This window comes from Aquarana catesbeiana, linkage group LG04 (assembly GCF_042186555.1).
Source record: "Aquarana catesbeiana isolate 2022-GZ linkage group LG04, ASM4218655v1, whole genome shotgun sequence".
NCBI classification, from domain to species: domain Eukaryota; kingdom Metazoa; phylum Chordata; class Amphibia; order Anura; family Ranidae; genus Aquarana; species Aquarana catesbeiana.
The window spans coordinates 131,781,576-131,808,754 of record NC_133327.1 but is presented as its reverse complement, the minus strand read 5'-3'; the positions used below and the strand labels follow the sequence as shown (position 1 = coordinate 131,808,754).

At 45.3% G+C, this 27,179-nt stretch overlaps 1 protein-coding gene across 1 annotated transcript in view; it reads left to right on the top strand.

Annotated features, from left to right (window-relative positions):
- Nucleotides 1–27,179, top strand: part of LOC141139490 (uncharacterized) — a 143,935-nt gene that overhangs the window by 37,102 nt on the left and 79,654 nt on the right. The window contains exon 2 of the mRNA XM_073625649.1: nt 23,773–23,811. The gene's annotated coding sequence lies outside the window, so the exon portion shown is untranslated. The remainder of the gene's footprint in view (nt 1–23,772; nt 23,812–27,179) is intronic.

Sequence of the window (27,179 nt, the reverse complement as noted above, 5' to 3'; positions counted from 1 at the left end):
GCAGGCTTATTCTAATCAGGACTCAAAAGAATGTAAACATTTACTGAAAACATTATTAGTGCCGTGTGCACAGTGAGGGCCGTGTGTAATACATACAAAATACAATACAATTATATACAGAACTTACAAATTTCCATTACAGTAGTTAATGAATGTTTTCAGTTTCAAACTTTTTTAAGTCGACTGATAGAAATGGCTATATCCCTACTAACAGTTGCCACCACCCTTCTTGGATTCGCTCTGTCCCGCGTAGTCAATTCTTACGGCTGAGGAGGAATTGCAGCGATGTAAATACCTTCAAGGTGCAGGCCGAAGCACTTAAGACGCGACTGTTGGACAAGGGATATAGCCATCCTGAAATTGACTCAGAGATCTCTCGTACTTTGGAGGTAGACAGGGTATCTTTACTGACCACTAAACCCAAGCCAGACACTGATAACAATTTCAGATGGGCTATGTTGACCACTTTCTCCACTCAATATCGCCAGATCAAGGCGATCTTTACAAAGCATTGGGACATTCTCAAAAGTGATCATATCCTTGGACCTTCTTTGCCTGAACAGGCCAAGATGATTTTTAGGGGGGCACCTACATTTCAAAGTAGAATAGCCCCCAATATTATTAATCCTCCCACATGCATGACATTTTTCTAGGGGTTAACTGTTTTTTTCCCACGCAGGAAATGCACAGTGTGTCAGCATAATACAGGGGTAGGCCGGAAGGTGGTCAGTTTCAGGTCTTCTGTTACGAACAAACAGTACTCTATCAAACATTTTTGTACATGTGCGACCCACTATATTGTTTATCTTATCACCTGCCCCTGCGGGAAGCAATATGTGGGTCGCACCATCCGCACATTTTCCATCAGAGTAGTGGAACACATTTCTCTAATTAAGAGTGGGGATATAAAACACCCTGTGCCTAGACATTACAGGCTACACCATGATCGCAGCTTAAAAGGCACCTCATTCCTAATTATTGATAGATATATAGCCCCATGGAGAGGAGGGGCCAAAACCAGAGGGGTCTCACAACTTGAGACCTTCTGGATTTATGAATTACGCTCCTACTCGCCCTTCGGCATGAACATAGAGTGGGACATTAATGCCTTTATTAGTCAAGCCTGATTTGATTTATATTTTACATTCTGACCTTTTATTTATCAGCTCTCTTTACTTGTGCTTTATATGATTGTTATTGTGTGATTATCTGTGTGCATGAAACATGAGAGTCCATTCTATAAGTGGTTTACGCATTTACCTGCACTGTTTCCATGTTTAGTAATGGATTTGATTGTTATACCCCTTTTTTGTTGCATACACAGATCCTTTATATAATAATTTTAACTTTAAATAGATGCCATCGCTATCTATATTTTTCATTTTTTTATTTTTTTTTGTCTCACTGGGATGTTTCCCTAATGAAGCGGAGGTCAAATATTTTTTCCCCCTTCCGCTTCACAGGGATTTCACGTGTGTAGTCACATATGTGGTTTGTCACACGCTCACATATGTGATCTCATTACGCTCAGTGTAGAGCGACATTTATTTTTGTTTTTCTTTCCCCTGTTATACCAATCCGGTTATGTGCAGTTGCGTGTTGGCGGTGACGTGGGACGCACGTAAAGTGTCAACATGACACATGGGTCTCTCCTCCCATTGGACGTGACCTCACACGTCGGTGGTGCGCATGCCCTGGACGGACGACTTGACGTCGCTTCTGCCCATTGGTGGGGATGGGTCACACCCGCCTAGGTCATCCCGCTCCGCCTACAGGGTAGACATACACTGTGGAACGCATCTCCTCATCACCCAGTGTAGCATTGGAACGCACGCAGGATCGCCATTTTTGGCAAAACCGGAAATATATTCCACATGCCCCGCAATGGCTTGTGGTTTTGGCTCTCATGATGGGGGTCACTTTTTATATAAATATGGGATCAGCAGCAGTGGATGGACACCCCAGATGATGTCCTTTGGAGACGAAACGCGTCGGAACGGTCCCCACTGCTGCCTACATTACTTTATATAGAATAATTCTGCGCTACCCTGAAATGAAAGACACGGAAGCAGCCAACACGACCAACAAAGTGTAGAATGGAAAGACAACAAAAAAGTGTGACGCTAAACAATGTATAGTGCTACTATATGCAAGTCAATAGACAATAGGAGAGACAATTACATCTGCTTCAAGCATATAGTCCTCTTGTGAACATCAAAGATACATAGTCTCTATGGCAATATGTTAAAACAAAATAGTAAAGAATGATATAAACATCTTGACCAAAATTCGCTCACTACCACCAAGAGTTGGGGAGGCTTACCAGATGAGGTGGACCCAATGGGGCATACGCCGGACTGGGTCGGACAAGGCTTAGGTGGTGAGTGGCTGTGTGTACTCCAAGGAGGATGCGGTCTCACGAATTGGTTGTATTCGTCCAGATAATGCCGAGAGCTTGAGAGGTGTGCACAATCTCACGGATGAGGGTCTTAGGAAGTAGTGGGGTGTTCCACAAGCAAACCCCTCAAAACAACATTCAGCGAACCAGAATTTGATGTGGAAGGATGGAAAAAGAAAAAAAGGGCCACATAGTGTAAATCCAAAAAACTAAAAATATTTATTACGGATAAAATAGATGTACACTTACATGTAGATCCAAAACTTAAAACAGCGCTGTTAGAGAAAAAGTGGCGACAATGGGGTCCTGCCCGATGCGTTTCGTCCCAAAAGACGTCATCAGGGGGGTTTCCCCCACTGTAGCCACCCCAATATATATAAGAAATGTGCCCCTCATGGTGGGAAACGGCTCCACGTATGAAAAATAATTACTTCCGGTTTCGGCCAAAATGGCCGACCGGCGTGCGTTCCAGGCGTGCGTACCACGCCTCTCTTCCGTAGTGTATACTCCACCGGAAGTACAGAGAGCGGAGTACGGCATAAATGTCAACAAAAATGAAAATCCATGAAGGGATGGTGCGTATCAACCCGATACTTGGGCTAGAGGGCGTGCCCGCAATGAAAAAATGGGGTCCATAGATGTGTCCTCGGATCTGTGAAGTGCGCATAGTACTGCGCATGTGCGGTGGGTGCAAGTGCGGCGCTCAATACTGCTCATGCGCAATGGGTGTAAGGGGAAAGTGACGCAGTGATACGATGTGTGGGCGTGACGGCCCCGAATAGTGACACTGCAAGTGCTGCGCTCAATACTGCTCATGCGCAATAAGTGTAAAGAGAAGGTCCCGCAGTGGAACCGATATGTGGGCGTGACGGCCCCGGATAGTAACACTGCAAAGGGGACCAATGGGATGGAGAGATGGCCCCTAAGTGATGTGATCAAGCAATGTGATCAATGACGTTCGTGCATTAAAGTACCGGTGGGTATAGCTTGGTCTGGAAAGTCACCAAACAATAAAGAGGTGACTAAAAAATGTAGACCAAGTTGGAAATCTTGAATTTGTGATAGAAAAAAGGGAATGTGAGTGCAATAAAGGACAGTGTTGCACTTTTTAAAAAATTGGTTATTTAAATCGTCGATTAAATCAGCATTGGGTATTGTCACCTAAAAAAGTGAATCATGTTACATGGTGAGGAAAGGGAATCAAAATGTGGACCCAAAGTGATGAGTCTACTAGCCATTTACATGGAAAATATAATAAAAATGAAAAAATATTAAATAAAATGGAGCGGGCTCCCATAAAAAGGTGCACTAGATATTGATTCAATAAACATAAAATGAAAATATACATATGCAAAACACTAAAAGGATTTCCCACAAGGAGTCGGCAGGAGGCCCTTCATGTGTATACTGGGTACACCCTGATGTGCGGTATTGGTATGCATATAAATCCAACAAAGAACAATGGGTCCACATATACGAACCCAGAAAATGTAGATATATAGATCTAAAAATAATATCACACAGGAGCTAACAAAAAATATATAGACCCTGTGTGCAAGGGATGCACCCTAGAGTGCAATGCTAATGTACAAAAATAAAGGCTCAAGGGGGCCTAAAATAAGAACCGTAAGGGAAACAGAAAGGAGAAAGCATTCATTTGAGGGTGTCGGGCTCTATTAATAAAGGCATTAACATCAAGCTCAACATTAATACCCAAAGGCGAGAGTGTGCAGAGCTCATAGATCCAGAAGGTTTCCAACTGTGATACACCCCTGGTCATAGCTCCACCCCTCCATGGGGGCACGTATCGATCTATCACTGTGAATTGTGTCCCAGCAATTACCCGATTATGGTGTAGCTTGTAGTGTCGGGGGACCGTATGCTTAGTATCACTGCTTTTGATCAAAGCAATGTGCTCCGCTACTCGTATAGCGAAAGAACGAATAGTGCGGCCAACATATTGCTTTCCACAATGGCATGTTATTAGGTAAACGATATAGCTAGTGGTGCAAGTGCAAAAGCGTTTAATGGGGTATTGTTTCTGTGTGACTGATGACGTAAATGATACGGTTTTCCTCCCTATGCCAGTGTTGTGTTGGCATACTATACACCTCCTACAAGAGTAGAAACCCTCCATTTCGTTGAAAAGTGGTTGACGTATGGGGGGGTTAATAATGTTAGGGGCAATTTTGCTTTGTAGAGTAGGGGCACCCTTAAAAATTACTCTTGCCCTATCGGGTAAAACCTTACTTAAAACCCGGTCGTTCTTGAGGACATCCCAATGTTTGGACATGATGGCCTTCACGTGTTTATATTGGTTAGAAAAACCGGTCAAAAGTGACCACTTGAAGATCTCATTCTGTTCTTTTTTAGGTTTTTCAACCAGGAGTGACTCTCTGGTGGTCTCTAGGGCAAGTTGGAATTCACGATCTATAAGATTGGGATCGTAATCCTTATCCAACAATTTAGACTTGAGAAGAGCAGATTGTGTGCTGAAGGTCTCCATATTAGAGCAATTCCTCCGTAACCGGAGAAATTGACTTCTTGGAACTGAATTAAGCCAGGACCGATGATGGCAACTATCGGGGGGTATAAAACCATTTCGGTCGGTGGTCTTGAAATGAGTCTGGAAATGAAAACGGCCATTGCGGATCTCAATATCCAGGTCCAAAAAATTAATTTTTTGATAGCTGTGTAGGTAAGGGAAATGCCCCGATCGTTGGTGTTAAGATGTTCAAAAAATAAGTCCAACGATTCAGCACTGCCCTTCCATAGGAGGAGGATGTCGTCAATGTATCGTGCCCACAGGGTAAGGGAAGGATCCCTATTGGTGTAGACGACATCCTCCTCCCATTTGGCCATAAATAAGTTGGCGAGGCTGGGGGCAAATTTGGCCCCCATGGCCACGCCACGCAACTGATGGTAAAAATGTTGATCAAACCATAGCAAACTCCAATAGTTCCATGATGAAAGAACACTGGAAGGAAGCTATACTAGGCTCTTTCTCAAGGAAATGTCTGACCGCTTCTAAGCCCTTATCCTGGGGTATGCACGTATACAGGGAGGCCACGTCAGCCGTGGCAATGATAAGATCACCCTGTGGTACTAGATTTTCGAGCATGCGTATGGTGGACCCTGTATCCTTCAGATAAGAGGGCATGCGTCTTACAAGTGGCTGTAAATAAAAATCAATATACCGGCCTATGCGTGAAGTGACAGAATCAATGCCACTCACGATAGGCCGGCCTGGAGGTTGAACAGGGTTCTTGTGCACCTTAGGTAAATAATAAATGGTAGGGACCCTAGGTGCCAAGGTACCAAAAATTCTTTCTCCTTTCTGTTTAGGATCCCACGATCATAGCCTCTGTTTATGATGACAGACAACTCTTTTTTAAAACCATTGGTAGGATTATTGGGCATAATCTTGTATGTATCCGGTTCGTTAAGAATCCTGTACATCTCGGCTAAGTAATCCTTTTTATCGAGAACAACAATGCCACCCCCCCTGTCCGCTGGGCGGATCACAAGGTCTTTCTGTGAACACAGAGATTCTAAACCTATGTTGGACAGGGAGTGGCGGTATGTGCGTTTCTCGGGAAGTTCAGATAGATCTTTCAGGACTAAGTCCCTAAACACACCAATGGCTGGCGCCATAGGAACTGGTGGAGTAAACAATGAGGGGTTAGACAGGCCTGAATGGACTGTACCCGATGTAGCGCTCCTCTCATTTCTAACAGGGTTAGAGACGAGATAGCGTTGGATGTGTAACTTCCGTATGTATTTATGAATATCTATAAAAGTACCAAACTTGTCTAGCTTTTTAGGGGGGGCAAATTTGAGTCCCTTGTCCAATACAGAAAGTTCTTCACTAGTCAATGACTTGGTACTAAGGTTGAAGACACCTTGGCCCTTTAAGTTCTCCTTCGCTTTCCTCCTCTGGGTTCTCCAACCTCCCCTTGTACCTCTCTTGGGTCGGGACCCCTTTTTCCTGGTCTCTGGACCTCGTGAAAAACCTGTGAATGGCGTGGGTTGGTATTGGATGAAGGATAGTCCTGGAACGGCTGTTCACGTCTGAACCCAGGGCTATATCCATAATCATCCCCATATTCGTCATCCCTGGTATTCCTAAGGGGTAAAAACCTATTATGTGTGGTAGGGGGTGGTTGTTCATAGTGATAGGGATTCAAGTATTGGGTTTCTGTATATGGGGTCTGTCCGGGTGGGGGGGTTTGATGATGTCCTGAATATGATTCAGGGGGGTGCCTCCCACGGATACGTTGGCCTCTCCCCCCTGTCTGCCTCTGTTGGGGCCTCTACCTCTCTGATTGGTAAAGGGGGTGTGAGGGTTATAATGATGTCTATTAGTACGTGATGGAGATTCGTACCTATATTGGTTATTCACTCTCGTATCGACAGGGGTACCCGGAGGGGGTATACCAGAATTGGCCACTCTAGATGTCGCGACGTTAGGGGGGCAAGGTACAGAGGGTGCGGAGGAGGTGCTGCTGGAATTTGCAGCGTATAACTTCTGCCACCCAAATACATTCCCTGTTTTATAGTCCCCTACATCTCTAGAGTACTTTTTTTTGTTTTTTATTCCTCTGTTCTTTATCCTCCTTCTCAAGATGTTTTTGGAGATTAGAGGAAAGAACAGAGTATTCTGAGGAATTTTTATGTGTTAAGAGTTTGTCTTTGATCTCCTTGATCTCGCTATCCAGTATAGATAACCTCTGACGTTTCTTGGAGATGAGGACACCAAGGAGATTAATCCCTGCCTCGTTAAAATATTTATACCAAGATTCTATATCAGGGTCCCCTTGAGGGGGGTGTACATCCCATCGGAGGCTTCTTGGGACCATATGTTCAGAGACATACTGTTCCAAGAACACCACGTCCCATTGTAGATGTAATTCTGAGGACATGATATTCTTAAGCCTCAGGAATAAACCACCTAATTCAGTATCATTATTAGTAACCACAAAGACCCCGTCTGTATTAACGGTCCTAGAGGCCCTGTAGTCAAAGACATCCATTTTACTGACGAATGGAATGGGTTGCTGCAGAATATGGTATCAAAAACAATCAAGAACTAGATATAGAATAATTCTGCGCTACCCTGAAATGAAAGACACGGAAGCAGCCAACACGACCAACAAAGTGTAGAATGGAAAGGCAACAAAAAAGTGTGGCGCTAAACAATGTATAGTGCTACTATATGCAAGTCAATAGACAATAGGAGAGACAATTACATCTGCTTCAAGCATATAGTCCTCTTGTGAACATCAAAGATACATAGTCTCTATGGCAATATGTTAAAACAAAATAGTAAAGAATGATATAAACATCTTGACCAAAATCCGCTCACTACCACCAAGAGTTGGGGAGGCTTACCAGATGAGGTGGACCCAATGGGGCATACGCCGGATTGGGTCGGACAAGGCTTAGGTGGTGAGTGGCTGTGTGTACTCCAAGGAGGATGCGGTCTCACGAATTGGTTGTATTCGTCCAGATAATGCCGAGAGGTACAAGGGGAGGTTGGAGAACCCAGAGGAGGAAAGCGAAGGAGAACTTAAAGGGCCAAGGTGTCTTCAACCTTAGTACCAAGTCATTGACTAGTGAAGAACTTTCTGTATTGGACAAGGGACTCAAATTCCCCCCCCCTAAAAAGCTAGACAAGTTTGGTACTTTTATAGATATTCATAAATACATACGGAAGTTACACATCCAACGCTATCTCGTCTCTAACCCTGTTAGAAACTAGAGGAGCGCTACATCGGGTACAGTCCATTCAGGCCTGTCTAACCCCTCATTGTTTACTCCACCAGTTCCTATGGCGCCAGCCATTGGTGTGTTTAGGGACTTAGTCCTGAAAGATCTATCTGAACTTCCCGAGAAACGCACATACCGCCACTCCCTGTCCAACATAGGTTTAAAATCTCTGTGTTCACAGAAAGACCTTGTGATCCGCCCAGCGGACAAGGGGGGTGGCATTGTTGTTCTCGATAAAAAGGATTACTTAGCCGAGATGTACAGGATTCTTAACGAACCGGATACATACAAGATTATGCCCAATAATCCTACCAATGGTTTTAAAAAAGAGTTGTCTGTCATCATAAACAGAGGCTATGATCGTGGGATCCTAAACAGAAAGGAGAAAGAATTTTTGGTACCCTTGGCACCTAGGGTCCCTACCATTTATTATTTACCTAAGGTGCACAAGAACCCTGTTCAACCTCCAGGCCGGCCTATCGTGAGTGGCATTGATTCTGTCACTTCACGCATAGGCCGGTATATTGATTTTTATTTACAGCCACTTGTAAGACGCATGCCCTCTTATCTGAAGGATACAGGGTCCACCATACGCATGCTCGAAAATCTAGTACCACAGGGTGATCTTATCATTGCCACGGCTGACGTGGCCTCCCTGTATACGTGCATACCCCAGGATAAGGGCTTAGAAGCGGTCAGACATTTCCTTGAGAAAGAGCCTAGTATAGCTTCCTTCCAGTGTTCTTTCATCATGGAACTATTGGAGTTTGCTATGAAACGAAGTTATTTCTGGTTTGATCAACATTTTTACCATCAGTTGCGTGGCGTGGCCATGGGGGCCAAATTTGCCCCCAGCCTCGCCAACTTATTTATGGCCAAATGGGAGGAGGATGTCGTCTACACCAATAGGGATCCTTCCCTTACCCTGTGGGCACGATACATTGACGACATCCTCCTCCTATGGAAGGGCAGTGCTGAATCGTTGGACTTATTTTTTGAACATCTTAACACCAACGATCGGGGCATTTCCCTTACCTACACAGCTAGCAATCAAAAAATTAATTTTTTGGACCTGGATATTGAGATCCGCAATGGCTGTTTTCATTTCCAGACTCATTTCAAGACCACCGACCGAAATGGTTTTATACCCCCCGATAGGTGCCATCATCGGTCCTGGCTTAATTCAGTTCCAAGAAGTCAATTTCTCCGGTTACGGAGGAATTGCTCTAATATGGAGACCTTCAGCACACAATCTGCTCTTCTCAAGTCTAAATTGTTGGATAAGGATTACGATCCCAATCTTATAGATCGTGAATTCCAACTTGCCCTAGAGACCACCAGAGAGTCACTCCTGGTTGAAAAACCTAAAAAAGAACAGAATGAGATCTTCAAGTGGTCACTTTTGACCGGTTTTTCTAACCAATATAAACACGTGAAGGCCATCATGTCCAAACATTGGGATGTCCTCAAGAACGACCGGGTGTTAAGTAAGGTTTTACCCGATAGGGCAAGAGTCATTTTTAAGGGTGCCCCTACTCTACAAAGCAAAATTGCCCCTAACATTATTAACCCCCCCATACGTCAACCACTTTTCAACGAAATGGAGGGTTTCTACTCTTGTAGGAGGTGTATAGTATGCCAACACAACACTGGCATAGGGAGGAAGACCGTATCATTTACGTCATCAGTCACACAGAAACAATACCCCATTAAACGCTTTTGCACTTGCACCACTAGCTATATCGTTTACCTAATAACATGCCATTGTGGAAAGCAATATGTTGGCCGCACTATTCGTTCTTTCGCTATACAAGTAGCGGAGCACATTGCTTTGATCAAAAGCGGTGATACTAAGCATACGGTCCCCCGACACTACAAGCTACACCATAATCGGGTAATTGCTGGGACACAATTCACAGTGATAGATCGATACGTGCCCCCATGGAGGGGTGGAGCTATGACCAGGGGTGTATCACAGTTGGAAACCTTCTGGATCTATGAGCTCCGCACACTCTCGCCTTTGGGTATTAATGTTGAGCTTGATGTTAATGCCTTTATTAATAGAGCCTGACACCCTCAAATGAATGCTTTCTCCTTTCTGTTTCCCTTACGGTTCTTATTTTAGGCCCCCTTGAGCCTTTATTTTTGTACATTAGCATTGCACTCTAGGGTGCATCCCTTGCACACAGGGTCTATATATTTTTTGTTATCTCCTGTGTGATATTATTTTTAGATCTATATATCTACATTTTCTGGGTTCGTATATGTGGACCCATTGTTCTTTGTTGGATTTATATGCATACCAATACCGCACATCAGGGTGTACCCAGTATACACATGAAGGGCCTCCTGCCGACTCCTTGTGGGAAATCCTTTTAGTGTTTTGCATATGTATATTTTCATTTTATGTTTATTGAATCAATATCTAGTGCACCTTTTTATGGGAGCCCGCTCCATTTTATTTATTACTTTTTCATTTTTATTATATTTTCCATGTAAGTGGCTAGTAGACTCATCACTTTGGGTCCACATTTTGATTCCCTTTCCTCACCATGTAACATGATTCACTTTTTTAGGTGACAATACCCAATGCTGATTTAATCGACGATTTAAATAACCAATTTTTAAAAAGTGCAACACTGTCCTTTATTGCACTCACATTCCCTTTTTCCCATCACAAATTCAAGATTTTCAACTTGGTCTACATTTTTTAGTCACCTCTTTATTGTTTGGTGACTTTCCAGACCAAGCTATACCCACCGGTACTTTAATGCACGAACGTCATTGATCACATTGCTTGATCACATCACTTAGGGGCCATCTCTCCATCCCATTGGTCCCCTTTGCAGTGTTACTATCCGGGGCCGTCACGCCCACATATCGGTTCCACTGCGGGACCTTCTCTTTACACTTATTGCGCATGAGCAGTATTGAGCGCAGCACTTGCAGTGTCACTATCCGGGGCCGTCACGCCCACACATCGTATCACTGCGTCACTTTCCCCTTACACCCATTGCGCATGAGCAGTATTGAGCGCCGCACTTGCACCCACCGCACATGCGCAGTACTATGCGCACTTCACAGATCCGAGGACACATCTATGGACCCCATTTTTTCATTGCGGGCACGCCCTCTAGCCCAAGTATCGGGTTGATACGCACCATCCCTTCATGGATTTTCATTTTTGTTGACATTTATGCCGTACTCCGCTCTCTGTACTTCCGGTGGAGTATACACTACGGAAGAGAGGCGTGGTACGCACGCCTGGAACGCACGCCGGTCGGCCATTTTGGCCGAAACCGGAAGTAATTATTTTTCATACGTGGAGCCGTTTCCCATCATGAGGGGCACATTTCTTATATATATTGGGGTGGCTACAGTGGGGGAAACCCCCCTGATGACGTCTTTTGGGACGAAACGCGTCGGGCAGGACCCCATTGTCGCCACTTTTTCTCTAACAGCGCTGTTTTAAGTTTTGGATCTACATGTGAGTGTACATCTATTTTATCTGTAATAAATATTTTTAGTTTTTTGGATTTACACTATGTGGCCCTTTTTTTCTTTTTCCATCCTTCCACATCAAATTCTGGTTCGCTGAATGTTGTTTTGAGGGGTTTGCTTGTGGAACACCCCACTACTTCCTAAGACCCTCATCCGTGAGATTGTGCACACCTCTCAAGCTCTCGGCATTATCTGGACGAATACAACCAATTCGTGAGACCGCATCCTCCTTGGAGTACACACAGCCACTCACCACCTAAGCCTTGTCCGACCCAATCCGGCGTATGCCCCATTGGGTCCACTTCATCTGGTAAGCCTCCCCAACTCTTGGTGGTAGTGAGCGGATTTTGGTAAAGATATTTATATCATTCTTTACTATTTTGTTTTAACATATTGCCATAGAGACTATGTATCTTTGATGTTCACAAGAGGACTATATGCTTGAAGCAGATGTAATTGTCTCTCCTATTGTCTATTGACTTGCATATAGTAGCACTATACATTGTTTAGCGCTACACTTTTTTGTTGTCTTTCCTGCCTACATTACTTTACAGCGCTGTTTTTAACCTGTACTCATGTGAGTGGTTTTTCATTTTAATAAATATACCATTGTTTTATGGAATTACGCTATGGTCCTTTTTGGTTTCCTTTCCGATACTCTCCACATGTCTATGGACTTTTGAGCTTTTGATTTGCCTGTGGTGCCATTCCCCTCATGATTACACCTGGCTGCGACCCGCATACACCTGCCTGACGGCTTCTACATATGGTCCATTCATCATCATATAACAAGCCTGTTTGAAACACAGAGCGTATGCCCTAGTGTGTTCAAACAATCTGGTAAGCCTTCCCTATATCAGGTGGTGGTCTCTTTTTTCACGAGTGCATATATTCACTATTTACAAGATTTTTATTGCACCGTATTGTGGACAGATTCACATCTACCTTTACTTATGGACTCAGTTTATTGATTGTGTATATTATCATTGTTTACATGACTGTGCACATTATTAATTTTATTATATATATTGTCATTACAGTGTTTTATTTTTGATCTTCGCTTAGATTGTACTAGGGCACGTTAATTTTTAGCGCTACACTTTGCTACTTCAGTTTTATTTACCATTTTTTCAATGTGGTGTGTCAGCTGCTAAAACACTTGGAGCAGCGCAGAAATTATTTGGTTTATTTTCTGCTCATTTGACTCTCCCACTGTCAAACCATGAATCAGACCGAGACAGAAGTACAGCCAAATCACGCTTTTCTAATAATAAAAGTAAATAGAACAAACGTAGTCAAAACATAGCCAAAGTTCGGTAACCAGAACAGATAGTCAGACAAACCAGAAAGTCAGGAAGCCAGAGATGAGGGTAGTGGAACAGCAATCAGGATCTGGAGCCAGAAGGAATGTCAGCCAAGCAAGTCTTTAACAGGAACACAGGAGTCTCTGTAATGTTGACCAAGGCGAAGGCAGAGATCATCTGGGCTGAACGGCTTAAGTAGGCAGGACTGATGAGCAGGATATCATCAACAGGTGAGTCACTGTGGAGAGATAGGAGCTGACAATTAGCCAACAGCTGAGCGGCCAGCTCAGAGAAGGAAGGGCTGAGCCCAGCCTTGACATCCATCCACTACATTCTGTAAGCCTCCAGAAGACCGGGGGAAGCAATCAAACTCACAGCTTGCAGAGCTCAGAGCAGCCCAAAGCAATCACATGCCGCTCTGCTGATTACAGAAGAATCACAAAAATGTAATTTACCTAACCTTACTAGCAGCCTATCTGGGAGGGTGCTACATGTGGCACCTTAGATGATTGTATGTTCTGACTATGCATTGTCTGTATGTGTACTCAGTCTACTTGTGCTGCGTCTGCATTTGCTGTCCGCGTGTGCTCTGACTGCATGTGCTGTGTGTACTTTGCGCTTTCTGACTGTCTGCGATACTTTTTTTATTTGCACTAACAGTTAGTTTCAAGACAATCTTTTGGCAGTATACCCCCTCCTTCTAAGGTCTAAGCAGTACTGACCGGAACTCACAAGAATAGGGTAAAACCCAAAATCGTGCCCTAAAGATTTAACTTTACAATTACTTTTGCTGTATGCTGTAATTGGGGGTTGTGGACTACCTTCACTTCCTGTAATCTCTTTAGAATTTGTGAAAACAGGATGTTGTAGTGCTGAAAATCTCTAAGGCGTCATTTACACTTGTGATTCAATTGCTCCCCCTTAAGCTGCTACATCTGCCAAACTTGCCTGACTTCATTCCACTGTGGTACAGTCACATAATCTGCCTCCCCTGTATCAGCCAGCGTGGCTGCAGGGGAGAGGTGGGACAAGGGCTGCAGCATGGATCCTTTAGACCCCTTTCACACTAAAGGTGCTTTTCAGGCGTTTTAGCGCTAAAAATAGTGCCTGTAAAGCGCATGAAAAGCGCCTGAAAAGCACCTCTCAAGCCTCCCCAGTGTGAAAGCCAGAGTGCTTTCACACTGGGGTGGCGCGCTTGCAGGACCGAAAAAAAGTCCTGCAAGCAGTGTCTTTGGGGCGGTGCGGGAGTGGTGTATACACTGGTCCTAAACCGCCCTGCCATTGAAATCAATGGGTGGCGCTGCCAAAGTGGCTGCAAAGCGCTTCGACAGCGGCGCTTTGCCGGCCCTTTTAACCCCTTGTTATCCCTTTGTTTGGGATTAAAAGTGCCCCTTTCCCGCCTGCACAGCAACGGTAAATCGCCACTTAAACTAGCAGCGCTTTCCTGCAAACGCAGCCCACGCCCCAGTGTGAAAGGGCTCTTAAATAATGTCCTTGCTCTCAAGCTTTGTTGAGCACTCTCTATGAGGAGGGGGAGTTTGAAGGTGGGGAGTGGACATTTTTAACACTAGATAGGTTTAAGCTAGAATTCTACTTTAAAGTAAGCATGTAGCCAGGTTATGGAAATTCACATATTTACATGTTATTAACAAGCAGTTAATGAACTTTAAAACAAACTCTCACTGGCATCTGTAGTTACAGACACTGTGGATCAATTTATTCTCAGAGTTCACAGAAAAGCACTGAAATAGTTCAAGCTGCATGTCAACACTTTGTGCCCTGTCTTCCTGTGTACCCCATCTTTGTTGAATCCCCAAACTGGTTAATAGAAATCTCTGGTGAGTGGATTTTGGCTTTACCATTATTGATTAAAAGGCTGACAAGTAGGCAAGTCGATGCTAGGAAGGATGAGCAAGGTGAGCTGAGCAGCTAGAAGTGAAAGTGATTTTGAGGATGAATTGTTCCACAGTACCTGCAGCTACAAACATCCTTAAAGCTAAGAAAAATAAAAAATGTTATGCTACTAATGTGACAAGCGGCAATGAAGTGTAGGACTTCAAAAGTTCATATATATGAAAGCCACATCAACCTGATATCAAATAGTCAACAGCCATTATCACTATCACTCAATTATGCTAACCCTATGGACACAATAAATGAAATTATTCTCTGTGCGCTACTAGTAACGACTTGACCTCCATTAAGTTGTTGCTGCTCACACTATAATGTGTTCGCACATCAATATTAATGAAACAAAATACAAAAAATACTTTTTTGTCTTAAAGGTATTACCCCCTACTTGACTATTGTGGGTGCTCCAATAATTAATTAAATAATAAGTAATAAAACTACTATAAATCAACAAAAATGCTTAAAACAACCAATTTCACTGTTGCATTCATCAAATAATGATATGTGCACCCATTTACATTGATGAGTGATAACCCTTTGATAAAGTCATGAGAGCATGATGAGACATGTTGTCACGAGGGCCACGTACCTGATGTGAGACCGAAGTAGTGGGGAGGCCTCCCTTGCACCACGGGTCCTTAAAGTCTCTGGAGATGGAGACAGAGACTTGGTGGGGACACCAAGTAGCAGGGGTGCCAAGGGTGTGGAGCACCGTGCAAGCCTTAGTCCGGGATTCGTGCTGAGATCAAGTCCAGTTGGGCAACGAAGCATAAAATGGTTAATCAGAAGAAGAATGGTCGAGATCCAAGCCGGGGTCGGTTCCAATCTGGCAGCTGAGTACAAAAGGGGCAAAGAAGTAGAATGGTTAAGGTACAAATACGAGGTCAAAGGCAAGCAGCAATCAAGAGTAGTCAAACAGGTTTCCAGGTCACAACAGATTCAGACAGATCACACACTAGCACAGGAACAAGGGGGGACTGAAGATAATCCAGCAATTTGGCAGTGTCTGGGCTAGGCTTATATAGGGAAGTTTGAGGTCACTTCCTGTGCGCCTCCTGGACATTTTCCCCCTTTTTCCATCAGGTTGATGTCACTTCCTGTGTGCCTCCTGTGTATTTTCCCGCCTTTTTCCATCAGGTTGAGGTCACTTCCTGTGCACTTCCTGGGCATTTTCCTGCCCTTTTCCATCAAGTCTTCTGCGCAGGTGCGGGTTGGCGCCCTGAGGCATCTTGGGCACATGCTCAGTTGGCACGAATTTCCTCTTGCAGTAACGCGCCATTGGTGCATGCGTAGTAAGCCGTGGTCTCTTACAGAGCCCCCCTGAAGGGGTAAAGCTCACTGAAAGAACTGCCGGAGAAGATCTGGAGCGTGGATATGCGACTCGGGTTCCCAGGAATTCTCTTTAGGGCCGTAACCCCTCCAATGTACCAGAAATTGGCGTCCACGGCTCCCTCTATGGCAGTCCAGGATGGCCTCCACCTCGTACTTCTCAAATTCTTTAATCATAGAGGGAGGCGGAGGATGGGCCTCAGGAGGGAGGCATGGAACACAGGGTGGATCCGGTAAGTTGAGGGCAGTTTGAGTTTGTGGACAACAGGGTTGAATCGGGACAGGACAGGGCAGAGCCCAATGAACTTAGGAGGGACAGGCCAACTTAAAATGCCTGGTAGACAGCCAAACCTTGTCTCCCGGTCGAAGATCGAGATCCCTCCACCACCTTTGATCATAGATGGTCTTGTAATCGAGCTGTGCCTTGGCCATGGTATCCTTTAGGAGCTCTAAGTTGTGTAGAAACTCCACTCTGTTCCAGACAGCCGGAACTGAAGTGAAAGCATGTAAGACAGGGGAAAAAGAAGGGTGGTACCCCAGTTTGGAGTAGAACAGTGATTGCTTAGTGGTAGAATGTATTGCGTTGTTGTATGCGAATTCTGCGCAAGGAAGTAGGGATGCCCAATTGTCTTGGACAAAGGTGGAGAAATAACAAAGGTACTGTTCAAGAGTTTGATTCATGCGTTCCATTTGTCCATTGGTCTGAGGGTGGTAGGCCGAAGAGTAGTGGTTCTCGATGTCTAGAGCAAGGCAGAGCTCCTTCCAGAATTTAGAGGTGAATTGGACCCCACGATCCGATACAATATTGCTGGGGACCCCATGGAGGCGTATGATCTCCTTGATAAAAGCCTGAGCTGTTTCTGGGGCGGAAGGAGTGCCAATCATAGGAATAAATTGAGCCATTTTTGTAAGGCAGTCCACAAGAACAAATATGGATGTTATCCCATCAGAGGGTGGAAGCTCTACTATGTAATCCATGCTAATTTGTTCCCAGGGTCTGGAGGGAACAGGCAGGGGGCATAGGAGACCCCATGATTTATTCTGTTCTGTTTTGCTGTTATGGCATACCGGGCAGGAATTGACATAAGCATGGCAGTCTGCCTTGAGAGTAGGCCACCAAAAGGTTCGCAAAAGCAGATTGGTGGTTTTGGTCACCCCAAAATGCTCTGCTAACTTGTTGTCATGGCAGAATTTGAGCACAAGAACTCTCAGTTGAAGGGTCACAAACACAGCGTGGTCATGGAGGAAAAGTCCATCCTTTTCTTGCAGGTGTTCTCCTGAGGGCAATTGGTCTAGAGAGGAGGCCAGTTTAAAACTGGACAAGAGGTAATCCGTAAGTAGGAAGAAATTATAGGCAGGGAATATCGCGTCCATTGTTGGCAAGTTATCTGATGTGGGATACATGCGGGATAGAGCATCAGGTTTACAATTCTTGGATCCCGGATAATATGCATTTGAAATCGGGTGAAGAAGAGAGCCCATCTGGCTTGTCTAGGTCTGAGACGTTTAGCTGTACCGATGTATTCCAAATTCCTATGATCAGTGTAGACAAGTATAGGGTGTGATGGTCCTTCTAATAGATATTGCCATTCTTCCAGGGCCAGTTTAATAGCAAGGAGTTCCTGGTCCCCTACATCATAGTTCCTTTTGGCTGGGGACAACTTCCTGGAAAAGAAGGCAACAGGATGCAAGATGGCTGTGGTTTTGTGGAGCTGAGAAAGGACTGCCCCAACCACAATCTCTGAAACATTGACCTCCAAAATGTAAGGCAGGGCCGGGTCATGATGACGAAGGACCGGGGCAGAGGTGAATTGCTTCTTGAGTTTGTCGAAAGCCGTTTGTGCTGAGGGGGACCACAGAAAGTGGCTGTTTTGCTTGGTGAGTTGAGTGATAGGTGAAATTATTGACGAGAAGCCTTTGATGAATCTTCTATAAAAATTGGCGAATCCCACGAACCTCTGGACGCTCTTACAGTCCGAGGGTACTGGCCATTCAAGAATTGCAGTTACCTTCTTGGGGTCCATGGAGATGCCAGAAGTCAAAATAATGAGGCCAAGGAATTGTATGGTACTTTCTCAAACTCACATTTTTCAAGCTTGGCGTAGAGTTTATGGGCTCGGAGGCGAAAAAGGATGTGGATGTGATGTGCCTCGAGGGAAGGTGGAAAAACAAGGATGTCATCTAAGTACACTATCATAAAGAGGTCAAGAAAATCCCGAAAGATGTTGTTCACCAAGTGTTGGAAAGTTGCTGGGGCGTTACACAGCCCAAATGGCATGACCAAATACTCAAAATGGCCAAACCTAGTACGAAAGGCCGTTTTCCATTTATCGCCCTCGCTTATCCGTATTAAATTGTAGGCCCCCTGTAGGTCCAATTTTGAGAAGACCTTAGCGGTGCAGAGCCTCTGAATAAGCTCAGGAACTAGAGGCAACGGGTATCGATTCTTGATTGTGATACTGTTTAATTCTCTGTAGTCAATGCATGGTCTTAAAGAATGGTCCTTGTTTTCCACAAAGAAGAGTCCAGCACCAGCAGGAGAGGTAGAGGACCGGATGAACCCTTTCCTAAGATTGTCATCAATGTATTTTCGGAGGACTTCTAATTCAGGCTCAGAGAGTGGGAAGATCATCTCAAATGGTATTGCAGAACCAGGAAGAAGCTCAATAGGGCAATTATACGGCCGGTGAGGCGGCAGGGATTCAGCCCCCTTCTTGTCGAAGACGTCCAGGAAGTCTCTGTAAACCTGGGGGAGAAGAGTGTTGACATCTGTGGAAAGGTGTTGAACCATCAAACAGACTTGTTGTGGGAAACAGTGGTGTAAGCAATAGGGTGAGCCGAAAGACACAACTTCAGTGGACCAATCAATCTGTGGCGGGTGCTGTCGAAGCCACAGTAACCCCAAAATAGCCGGAAAAATGGGGGAAAAAAAATCACGTCCAGCCGAAGATATTCCCAATGGTCTGCTTTGGTGGTGGTCAATATGAGGGTGGTCTCATGGGTTATGGGACCCGAGGTTGGTGTGGAGCCATCTGCCAGATGAACAGTAAATAGCTGGGGCTTCTTGCATAGTGGGATTCCATACTTTTTGGAGAAGTGGATGTCAATGAAGGAGCTGCAAGCCCCAGAGTCAATAATGGCTGCTACTCAGATTTTCCTTCCCGGTATCTGCAAAGAGAGGCAGAGAGTAAGATGTGAGGATTTAACAATGTATGGTGAAACAGATGAAGGTTCGATCCACTTACTCATGCCTAATGGGACATCCCTGAAGAAAATGACCCGCTCCACCACAATACGGGTATAAATAGTTTAGGCAACGGCATTGTCGTTCTGCAGGTGTGAGGGGTGCACGAACTAAGCCGAGTTGCATCGGTTCTGCATCATGAATTGGGGTTGATGCGTGGATCTCAAGGGTTCTCAGGTGTGGAGCCATGGCTACCGGTGGGAGCATCCATGTGGGATGGGCCATTCCAGATCGTTCCCTACGACATTCTCTGAGTCTGCGATCAAGCTGGATAGCCAACTGAATTGTAGGTTCCAAAGTATCAGGGAGCCCCACTCTTGCTAATTCATCTTTGAGGGGCTCAGACAGGCCCCAGGCGAAACTGATGGTGCAAGGCAGCGTCATTCCATGCAGTGTCTGCAGCCCACTTGAGAAATTCTGTTACATAGTCCTCAACAGGGCGTTTCCCCTGTTGTAGAGAGGTCAACACTGTTTCAGCCGTGGAGGTTTGTTGTGGGTCATCATAAAGGATTGCCATGGCATTGAAGAAAGAAGACATTGAGTGCAGTATAGGACTCTCCCTTTCCAATAGCTGATGAGCCCATGCTTGAGTTTCTTCTGTAAGTAAGGCTACTATGAACCCTACCTGTGTATCCTCTGAAGAGAAGGTCCTAGGCTGTAAGGTAAAGTATAGCCATCAGGCATTACTGGAAGCCCGGAACTTGTGGCAAACCCCTGAAAAGCATTCGGGCATAGGAACCCATGGTTCAGGAGCTGGAGTAGAGATGGGCTGCTCCATAGCCGTAACAGGTGGTTCCGCAGGCTCAGAACTGAGGGATTGGCCATTGCAGTCAGCCGACCTTCCAGTTGAAAGTACCCCTTTTTTATGGACGTCAGGGCCTGAGACACAAAGGCCACTTGTTGGCAAAGAGCCTCAAAGGCGGAAGCACTCCCCTCAGTCTCAGACATGGCTGGATTATTTTGTCACAAGGGCCACGTACCTGATGTGAGGTCGAAGTAGTGGGGAGGCCTCCGTCTGGAGATGGAGACAGAGACTTGGTGGGGACACCGAGTGGCAGGGGTGCAAAGGGTGTGGAGCACCGTGCAAGCCGTAGTCTGGGATCCGAGCCGAGCTTAAGTCCAGTTGAGCAACGAAGCATAAAAGGGTTAATCAGAAGAAGAATGGTCGAGATTAGGGTTGCACCGATACCACTTTTTTAACACCGAGTACCGATTACTTTTTTGTAAGTACTCGCCGATACCAATTACCAATACCTATCGCGTAGGTAGGGGGGTGGTTTGGGAGGGGGGTTGTTAGGGAGTTGGGCGAGGCTGGGGTGAGGACAGGGTGGGAAGTAGAGGGGTAAGTGAGGGCAGGGTAGTTGAGGGTGGGGTGAAATAGGGATTGTGGGGTGGGAGAATTGAGAAGAAAAAGGCTGTGATTGCTGAGGGAAGAGGATGGGAGGGTCATTTAGAGACATGGGGGCAGAGATGACAGCTGGAGGGGGGAAGGAGGAGGCAACACAGGGAGGGCACAGTACAGGGTGTTAGGAGGGCACAGTACAGGGCGTTAGGAGGGTGTTAGGAAGGCGCAGTACAGGGCGTTAGGAGGATGATAGGAAGGCGCAGTACAGGGCATTAGGAGGGCGCAGTACAGGGTATTAGGAGGGTGTTAGGAAGGCGCAGTACAGGACATTAGGAGGGTGTTAGGAAGGTGCAGTACAGGGCATTAGGAGGGTGTTAGGAGGGTGCAGTACAGGGTGTTAGGAGGGAGTTAGGATGGCACAGTACAGGGCGTTAGGAGGGCGCAGTACAGGGCGTTAGGAGGGCGCAGTACAGGGCATTAGGAGGGCGCAATACAGGGCATTAGGTACAGACCAGTATGTACACCATACCTTACATTATTTACAGACTGGTGTGTGTATAACATATACAGTACAGTGTTGGGGTACAGACTGGTCTGTATATACTGTATGGTGCTAGTGTATAAGACTGGTCTGTACCCTGCTGACACTGTCCTGTACATACTACACTAACCTGTTTGCAGGACTTGCTCTCCTCATTACTCGGTTCTGCTTCCAGGGACAATTCCACAGCTGCCTCACATAGAAACACATGTGCTGATGCTGTCCAGCCCCTTTCCCTTGGCGACCCACCCATTCTCTGTTATTGGATAGCCGCCAGCCATCCAGCTAGCTCTCTCTCTCTCTGTGCAGGAACAGGATGGGAGGAGTCATGACAAGAGTCATGACAAGAATGATTAAGGTACAAATTCGAGGTCAAAGGCAAGCAGCAATCAAGAGTAGTCAAACAGATTTCCAGGTCACCACAGGTTCAGACAAATCACACACTAGCACAGGAACAAGGGGGGGACTGAAGATAATCCAGCAATTTGGCAGTGTCTGGGCTGAGCTTATATAGGGAAGTTTGAGGTAATTTCCTGTGCGCCTCCTGGACATTTACCTGCCTTTTTCCATCAGGTTGATGTCACTTCCTGTACACTACCTGTGTATTTTCCCGCCTTTTTCCATCAGGTTGAGGTCACTTCCTGTGCACGTCAATGGCATTTTCCTGCCCTCTTCCATCAAGTCTTCTGCGCAGGTGTGGGTTGGCGCCCTGAGGCGTCTTTGCCGGATGCTCAATTGGCACAGATTTCCTCTTGCGGCAATGCTCCATTGGTGCATGCGTAATAAGCCGTGGACTCTTACACATGTCAAGGCGGGGCCTATGACATCATTGTGTCTACCTGGAAGTGCCGCTGGATTGCTGGAAACAGGTGATGCTGAGGTTTAGCCTAAGGGGACATGCACTGCTGTCTGAATTCACCTATCACGTGAGTGTACATATTTTAAGCTTTTTAATAAAGGGATTTTGTGTTATATCGGTAAAGCACTATGCTATTCTTTCTTTTTTTGAGCGGAGGAGCAAGTGGAGGCTGCATATTGGTGCTGTTTCACACAGGAGCCAGTGGAGAGATCCTCAGGAGGGAAAGAGTGGTGAAACCCTGGGAATAAACCCCTTAAAGGGGTAGGCGCGTTTGACCTATTGTTTGCATTACTAGGTTCACATGTTCAGATAAGAGCACATAATGAATGGTGGTGGGACTCACTTGTGCTGTTGATGCATGTGAAGGATTAACCACCTGCTATCCGCGCTATGGCTGAATGACGGCCACAGCGCGGACCTGCATTCCTGGGAGGCCGTCATATGACGGCCTCCCCTGTGCACGCTCCCTGCACACGCCCTGCAGGGCGCGCGCCTGGCGCGCTGTGATCGCCGAGTCACTGAGACCTTACCATGTGATCAGCTGTCAGCCAATGACAGCTGATCACATGATGTAAACAAAAGATCGGTAATCGTTTTTTTTTTTTACTCACGCTGACAGCGCGAGTAGAAAAAAAAGCCGATCACCGGATCGGATGTCAGGGACATCGGTCCCCAAGTGGAAGAGGCACATCTGCCTCATCAGTGCCACCTAAAAGTGCCACCTAACACTGCCCACAGTGCCACCTAACACTGCCCACAAGTGCCACCTATCAATGCCAACAAGTGCCACCTATCAATGCCCACCTGTAGTGCCAATCAGTGCCACCTGGCAGTGCTGCCCATCACTGCCACCCATCAGTGCCCATCACTGCCGCCTATCAGTGCCCATCACTGCCGCCTCATCAGCGTACATCAATGAAGGAGAAAAATGACCCGTTTTAAATTTTTTATAACAAAATATACTAAAATAAAATTTTTTTTTTTTTAAAAATTCAGTTTTTTACATTTTTTTAACAAAAAGTAAAAACCGCAGAGGTGATCAAATACCACCAAAAGAAAACAGTGTTGTATGACCGCGCAATTGTCATTCAAAATGCGTCAGTGCTGAAAGCTGAAAATTGGTCTGGATAGGAGGGGGGTTTAAGTGCCCTGTAAGCAAGTGGTTAAAGAAGAAGTATTTTTCATCACCTTGGAAAATTGAAGGGACTTATGTGATTGACATGTTTAATGTGATTTGTATTATTTTTGTCAGTTCAAGGATAATAAGTATTATTTGCTTCATTGATGTAAATGGGTGCATGCATCATTTGATGAATGCAACACTATGAAGGTGGGTCTACACAGTTATTGAGCTGCATACAGTGGGTAGTCTTGCAAAAGCTTTTCATTCCTGATATATATGCTTACAAATTATCCAATAGGCAGTAAGTTATTAATATATAAGAAGTACTGTACCAATAATTATAAGGAAGTATGTTATATTAAAAAAAAACAGAAGTGCAAACACAATATTAAGTAATAGACTTGGAGGATTAAAATAATGAAACCATAGCACTTCTCTTTATTTTCAGATGAACATTCAAGAGGAACTATTGAGCAAACTATGAAAGGTAATTGAGTAGTTCTGCTTATCAGTGAATAAGTCTGTTGTTTTTTATGATAATCTGAATCTGTGGGAGTCTATATTTAGTATTATTTTATCATAATTAACCTACTGTGATAACTACTACTTACAGTAATAAATGCATTTGTCCTGAGCTTACCCTTAAAAATACATCAACATACTGAATACTTATGTATAGTGATGGCAGCATCATATGGCAGTATAAATGGAAGAGGATATCTTAAGCTTCACAAACTACACACTATTAAAGCCATATATGGTGCGATTTTCTTTCCTGCAAACACGGGTTGCAGGAACGAAAATCACTCGATTCCACCATCAACACAGTCACTGTTAATAGGGGAATCCCTCCTGAGGTGCTATTGTGTTCTCCTGGCTGGAAGGGGATGGGGGGACGTCCCAGCTGGGAGAACACAGTGATTATTGCTAGTGGCTATAGCTGCTAGCAATAATCACATGAAAAACCTGACAGACTGGATGTACCCAAGTTGATCATTCAATCAACTTGGGTACAATCAACCTGCTCATTCATGGTTCGAATATCTGCGGGTCCCTGCTGAACCAGCCAAGATTCATACCGTCTTTGACCAGCTTTAGTAATGCATTTATCCATTTTTACATCAGTTTTTTTACATCCGCCAGCTCAAGTCCTTAACCACTTGAGTCCCAGAGGCATTTTTTCAATGTTATGCTTGCATAAATAAACATAATTTCAGGCCTGAAGACTACTTAAACCCCCCAAACGCTATATATTTTCTGAAAGTAGACACCCTAGAGCAGTGGTCATCAACCCTGTCCTCAGGGCCCACTAACAGGCCAGGTTTGCAAGATAACTGAAAACATCACAGGTGATATCATTTGCTGCTCAGTGATTGCAGTATTCTAGTCTTCGTCTCCCCAAGGTAATACATAAAACCTGGCCTGTTAGTGGGCCCTGAGGACAGGGTTGATGACCACTGACTAGAGAATAAAATTGTGGTAATTCCAATTTTTTATGTCACATGATATTAGTGCAACGGTTTTTGAGATGTAAAATTTCAGTAAACAATACACAGTGCATTTTAGGGCTTACAAATGCAATAATGTACCCAATTTTTGGGGTAAAATATAAAAAATGAAGTTGCATCGAGTAAATAGATACCCAACATGTCAAGCATTAAAATTGCATGCGCCCGTGAAACTCTCCAAATTTTCAAAACAAAGGGCCAATTTACTGTCCTTCAGACTTTAAGGGGGCCGGACTGTGGCCAGCGGGGGGGTATAGATTGTTCAGTGGGAGTAAACAGTGCCCCATCTTTGATATTAGGGGTGGAATAGTGTCTTTGGGGCAAGGAGGGCAGTGGGTGCAAGGAGATGGGCAGGAGAGGAGATGAGCAGTGTTTACAGTGAGGGGGCAGTGTGTACATACAGGTTCCCCTTACTTGTCAGCTCTGAATGTCATTGCTGACTCTAAATGCATTTGCCGGCTCCTTTGTTTACTTTAGCGCTAGGGAAGGAGCTGTCATTTTGCTTACCACTAAAGTAAACAAAGGAGCAGTGTCACCCAGTGATGTCACCGGATGACCCCACCCCTTTCTCTACTTCAGCATCTGGGCCAAATGACGGCTTCATGGACCAGGAAAAGGTATTAGCAATTCAAAGAGTTAGGGCTTTTTAGTTAGGTTGGGAGTACGAGATCCAAGGGGACCAGAAATTCAGAGTAGGGGATTGTCTGAGTGGGTGTCAGAAACCATGAATCAGACAGAGACAGAAGTACAGTTAATCACACTTGTTTAATAATAATAAAAAGGTAAACAGAGTAAGCGTTGTCAATACATAACCAGAGTTCAGTAACCAGATCGGGTAGGCAGCCAATGCCAGAGAGCTAGAGATCAACGTAGTAGTACAGCAAGCAGGATCAGGAGCCAGAAGAGACGTCAGCTGAGCAAGTCTTCTACAGGAATGCAGGAGAAAGTCTCTGAGATGTGACCAAAGGCGAAGGCAGAGATGAAGTGAGCTGGACAGCTTTAAGTAGCCAGGACTGACGAGCAGATCATCAACAGCTGAGTCACTGTGGAGAGAAAGGAACTGGCAATTAGTTGACAGCTGAGCGGCCAGCTCAGAGAAGGAAGGGCTGAGCCCAGCCCTGACAGTACCCCCTCCTCAATGACCCCTCCCCCTCCGAGGACCACTGGGCTTGAGGGGAAAATGTCTATGGAAATCACTGAGGAGGACAGGGGCATATACGTCTGAGGATGAGACCCAAGAGTGTTCCTCCGGACCACGGAACCTACGGGAGTCAACAATGGATTGTACTTCATACTCCTCATGGTTTTCAACCTGTATAGGGTGAGGACGTGGCACCGAGGTGGTAAAGCGATTGCAGACCAAAGGTTTCAATAAGGAGACATGAAACACATCAGAGATGCGCATACTAGGAGGAAGGTCCAACACGTAAGCCACTGGGTTAATCCTGCGAAGGATACGGAAAGGCCCAATAAACCGAGGTGCGAACTTCAAAGAAGGAACACGAAGTCGGAGGTTGTGAGACAACAGCCAGGCTCTGTCCCCAACCTGGTAGGAAGGCGTAGGCAGGCATCTGCGGTCAGCATGGAATCTGTACCTATCATTAGCATGTCGCAAAGCCTTCTGGACTTGTGCCCAAGTGGAACGAATGCCACGGAGATGCTCCTCTAACGCAAGAATATTCTGCGGAACAAACGAGGCAGGCAACACAGAAGGTTGGAAACCATAGTTCGCCATAAACGGGGACAAACAGGAAGCTGAATTCAACTACACTATTGTGAGCAAACTTCGGCCACGCTAAGAGGTCTGACAAGTTGTTATGATGGTCAGAATTATAGCAACGTGGGAATTGCTCCAAGGACTGATTGGCTCATTCTGCAGCCCCATTAGACTGCGGGTGATATGCAGAGGAGAAAGCAAGCTGAATACCTAACTGTGCACAAAAGGCTCGCCAGAACCGGGACACAAACTGACTACCCCTGTCTGAGACAATCACCTTGGGTAGCGTAAGATCTCCCGAGCAAAAATAGAAGCCAGTTCCTTAGAAGTAGGCAATTTCTTGAGTGGAATACAATGCAACATTTTCGAAAACCGGTCAACCACCATAAGAATAACTGTGTTGCCCTGGGAGTTGGGTAACTCCACAATGAAATCCATAGACAGGTGGGTCCAGAGCCTCTCTCCATTGGGTATGGGTTGTAGGAGGCCCACTGGAAGGTGTCGTGGAGTCTTACTCTGAGCACACACGGAACAGGCAGCTACGAAGGCGGTTACATAAGCACGTAGACTAGGCCACCAGAATTGTTGGGAAATGGCCCAAAAGAGTTGATTCTTCCCAGGGTGGCCAGC